Consider the following 5,000-nt stretch of genomic DNA (forward strand, 5'->3'; position numbering starts at 1 on the left):
CATGTGTGTGTGTGTATGTTCATGTGTGTGTATGTTCATGTGTGTGTGTATGTTCATGTGTGTGTATGTTCATGTGTGTGTATGTTCATGTGTGTGTGTGTGTGTGTATGTTCATGTGTGTGTGTATGTTCATGTGTGTGTGTGTGTGTATGTTCATGTGTGTGTGTATGTTCATGTGTGTGTATGTTCATGTGTGTGTGTATGTTCATGTGTGTGTGTGTATGTTCATGTGTGTGTGTATGTTCATGTGTGTGTGTGTATGTTCATGTGTGTGTGTGTGTATGTTCATGTGTGTGTGTATGTTCATGTGTGTGTCTGTATGTATGTTCATGTGTGTGTGTGTATGTTCATGTGTGTGTGTATGTTCATGTGTGTGTGTGTGTGTGTATGTTCATGTGTGTGTGTATGTTCATGTGTGTGTGTGTATGTTCGTGTCTGTGTGTATGTTCATGTGTGTGTGTCTGTATGTATGTTCATGTGTGTGTGTGTGTGTATGTTCATGTGTGTGTGTATGTTCATGTGTGTGTGTGTGTATGTTCATGTGTGTGTGTATGTTCATGTGTGTGTGTGTGTGTACTTGCATTTATTACGTTGTAGGGCCCCGAAACAGGGAGCACACCAGCGGTATGGGGCCCACCTACCTCGTGGGGCCCTAAAATCAGGGCCCCACACCGTTTTTGATGTATATGGGCTCAGAAGCCTCCCTGATACTCCTGTTGCTTTTAACCAAAGTCCCATAAAGTAACAAAACTGGAAAGTGTGTGTAATGTGTGTGTAGAATTTCTACCACTACCGCCCCTATGTTTGAATGGTGCTGGTGCGGCTACACACACTCCCGTGTGTGTATAACTTCGCGGATTTGCCTGAGATCTCGCCATGTGTCCACGAATCTCGCGAGATGTAAGGTAAAGTCCCATGCAGTGGTTCGAGATCTGGATCTGATTCCCGCCGTGTGGATCTGTCTAACTCATGAACTTCTTCCAAGGTAGGTTTACTTTATTAAATATGACTTAGTTCATTATATGTGTTTTACCTAAACACACGGGTTGCAACTGTAGCAAAACCGTTTCTCCGTTATTCAGATGGTACTACTTTATATGACAAGATCGCTAGCTGCTCATGCTAGCTATAGTAGCTATCAGTTGAGCCTCGGGCTGTCCCATGTACAGACGAGATCAGAAGCTCCCTCGTGTCCCCAAACCTCCGCGATACACGTAAGAAAGCTGTATATTGTTCACGTGTTTCCCGTTTTATGTCGGCGGGTTGTATCTGTGAAACTAGCTCTGTTTATGTAACTCTGCTGCGGTCTCACGGCGGCAATTTACTTCCGGGTTGAGCTCGGCGAGAAAGAGCGGATATAACGAGCTGACTCGCGTCCCAAACCTTCGCGATACACGTAAGAAAGCTGTGTGTTGTTAACGCGTTACCCGTTTTAATTCGGCGGGTTGTATCTGTGAAACTAGCTCTGTTTACGTAACTGCCGCTGTCTTCCGGCGGCATTTGACTTCCGGTTTGAGATCGCCGAAGAAGAGCGGATATAACGAGCTGACTCGCGTCCCAAACCTTCGTGTTACACGTAAGAAAGCTGTGTGTTGTTCACGCGTTACCCGTTTTAATTCGGCGGGTTATATCTGTGAAACTATGGCTCTGTTTCCGTAACTGCCGCGGTCTCTATTCCGGTTTGAGTTCTGCGAGATGTAAACAAAGAGCACGTGACGCTAAACGTGCCGTGATGTTTCCCCAGCTAACATGACTCAAATAGCTAGTGTAACACTATATTCTATGTCTAAATCGTGAATACAGTAAGAGGCTGGTCATCCTTCTCATGCAGTTATTGAAGGTTACTGGTCTGTTGTTTTGAGTTGAAGTCATTCAATGAGCAGTGTGTGCTGATCAATGCATTGAGTATTCTCATTAAAATAATCTGTTGCTGGTCTGACAGCATTTTAGCCTTATTTGTTCAGCTGTAACTCTCACAATGTAAAATAGACTTGGGGTGCAATGGAACAATATATCACAATATATTTTTAGTATATATTCAGTGATTCACTGCGCCAGCTCTTGATCCTTGTTGCAGTGTGACCTGTCGGAGTTGTCTTACAGTCACGGGCAGGACGCAGTGTTACTTGCTCTGGTTACTTGTTTAATGTTGTGATTACTATACGCTATGAAAGGAACCCTTATTTATGCTTAGAATTATGTGATCTAAAGCTGGGGTTCAGAGGTTTTAAAGTGTATTTTGAATATGAATCAGTGCAGCCCTATATGTTCTTGTTAGACTTTAGAATAGGCCATGCACACTGCTGTGTTATTTGCCATTTAATAAACGTTTAATAGACTTTTCAAATAAAGTCACTTTGGTAACTTGTGAGTATCTCAACAAACATCATTACTATAATTTCTAAATGCAGTCTTTTTTTCAATCTGCATTCCAGGTGACACACAATCAGGCTCCTGCTGTGGCAGTGGACACGGAGACGCCTTTAGACTGGACTACATATGATGGATGTGACCCAAATAGAGCTACCGTCAGGTAAGGGTGTATTGTAAACACTGTTGTCTCTATATATGTTGACCTGTACATGATGTAGCTCTATCAAGATAGGGATGTGTTCTCATTGCTTTTCTGATGCAGCATGTCAGTCAGCTAACTCATGGAGTTATTCGATGGACTTCAGATTCAGGAATGAGTCTTAATCTAAAACGACATGTATCTAGTGTTGCAGCCAGAGAGACATTTAATTTCACATACACGCACGCTTGTATCCCTAAGCCGCCATAGTTGATTGAAAGCTTCATTAATATCAACAAAGGTATGGGGTTTCAAGTCATCTCATTCTCACTTTAAGTGACTTCACATCATTTGTATAATACATTTTAGCATCTAACCTCCGTTATATATATATATATATATATATATATATATATATGAGGAAGGCCACGGTCCAGACGGCATCAGCTCAAGGCTCCTCAAATCCTGTGCAGACCAGCTGTGCGGGATAGTGAGCACGCTCAACTTGAGCTTGAGGCTGGGAAAGTACCACAGCTGTGGAAGACCTCCTGTGTGGTACCAGTACCGAAGACCCCGCGCCCAAGGACCTCAACAGCTTCAGGCCGGTGGCATTAACATCACACCTGATGGAGAGGTTGGTCCTCGTCCAGCTTCGGGCCCTGGTGAGCCCATCGCTGACCCACTTCAGTTCGCCTACCAACCTGGCATCGGGTGATGACGCCACATCTTCCTGCTGCAGCGATGCCGCCTCACCTGGAAGAGGCTGGAAACACTGTGAGAGTCATGTTCTCCAGTGCCTTCAACACCATCCAGCCTTTGCTTCTGAGGGACCAGCTGGAGCAGTCCGTGACCACCACCTCACCACATGGATCCTGACTACCTCACCAACCGTCCACAGTATGTGAGGATAGGGGATGAGTCAGACCGGGTCTCCTGCAGCACGGGCTCCACAAGGAACCGTCTGGCTCCATTCCTCTTCACCATCTACACCTCGGACTTCAATCACAACTCCGACCACGCCTACCTGCAAAAGTTCTCTGATGGCTCTGTCATCGCCGGCCCTGCCTCTGCCGACGATGATAGGGAGTACAGAGAACTGAACCAGGACTTTTGAATGGTGCCAGCGGAACCGCCCACGCCAACTCCAGTAAGACCAAGGAGCTGGTGGTGGACTTCACTGTGGTAAATGCTCTCCTCCGGTACCAGTGAGCATCCAGGGACTGACATTGAGATTGTAAAATCTTATAAGTACCTGGGTGTTCACCTGAACAACAAACTGGACTGGGCTGACCACGCACACACACTCTATAAAAAGGGACAGAGCAGACTCTTTCTGCTGAGGAGACTGAGGTCCTGAAGACCTTCTTGGACTCTGTGGTGGCATCAGCCATCTTTGATGGAGTGGTGTCCTGAGCAGCAGCATGGCAGCGGCTGACAGAAAGAGGCTGAACAAGCTGCTAAAGAAGGCCAGCAGCGTGCTGGGTGTCCTGTGGATGCTGTGGAGGTGGTGGGGACGGAGGATGATGGCAAAGCTCTGCCTCTGATGAACCTCCCACCCCATGCAGGACACTCGCAGCCTGCAGCTCCTTCAGCCACCGCTGATTCCTCCCCGTGTCTGAGGAGAGGAACCACAAGTCCTTCCTTCCTGCTGCTGTCAGGCTCCACAACACACTGCAGGAGATCATGGCAACCCAACACTTGACTCAGCACTTTACTTTTGTTTTCCCCGTGTATATTTAGTATTAGTATTTAGTTTTTTAGTATTTAGTTTTGTGTTTTATAATTATTTCTATTAATGCTCTGATGTGCACCGCTGCTGTGATTTTTGAAATTTCCCACTGTGGGACGAATAAAGGTATATATCATATCATATATAGTTCTACTTTGTGAGCTGTTTTAGGTTTTAAAGTGTATTTTGAATATGAATCAGTGCAGCCCCCTATATGTTCTTGTCAGACTTTAGAATAGGCCATGCACACTGCTTTAAGTTATTTGCCATTGAATAGACTTTTCAAATAAAGTCAATTAGGTAACTTGTGAGTATCTCAACAAACATCATAACTATAATTTCTCAATGCAGTCTTCTTTTCAATCTGAATTCCAGGTGACACACAATCAGGCTCCTGCTGTGGCAGTGGAGACGCCTTTAGACTGGACTACATATGATGGATGTGACCCAAATAGAGCTACAGTCAGGTAAGGGAGTATTGTAAACACTGTTGTCTCTATATATGTTGACCTGTACATGATGTAGCTCTATCAAGATAGGGATGTGTTCTCATTGCTTTTCTGATGCAGCATGGGTATTTTTAAGCTGCCAGCGTCCGTTTTACTATAATCCTATGGAGTAGACCGTGCTGAGCCTTTTTTTCTCCATCGGTAGCGTTTTTTTCTGCAGCTCAGAGCGTCTTTTCCAGTTGAAAAAAGTTAAACTTCTCAGAGAAAAACGCCCTACGCTACGTCAAGCACTTTTTTGACAGCTGACCAA

At 45.0% G+C, this 5,000-nt stretch overlaps 1 long non-coding RNA gene across 1 annotated transcript; it reads left to right on the forward strand.

Moving 5' to 3' along the window:
* The first annotated feature begins 1,194 nt into the window (after positions 1–1,194).
* LOC130187992 (uncharacterized) lies at positions 1,195–2,582 on the forward strand. Its single transcript, XR_008830539.1, has 3 exons — positions 1,195–1,214; positions 1,528–1,576; positions 2,436–2,582. It is a non-coding gene; the product is annotated as an uncharacterized LOC130187992 (long non-coding RNA).
* Positions 2,583–5,000: the final 2,418 nt, after the last annotated feature.

The sequence above is a fragment of the Pseudoliparis swirei genome, chromosome 22 (assembly GCF_029220125.1).
Source record: "Pseudoliparis swirei isolate HS2019 ecotype Mariana Trench chromosome 22, NWPU_hadal_v1, whole genome shotgun sequence".
Taxonomy (NCBI): domain Eukaryota; kingdom Metazoa; phylum Chordata; class Actinopteri; order Perciformes; family Liparidae; genus Pseudoliparis; species Pseudoliparis swirei.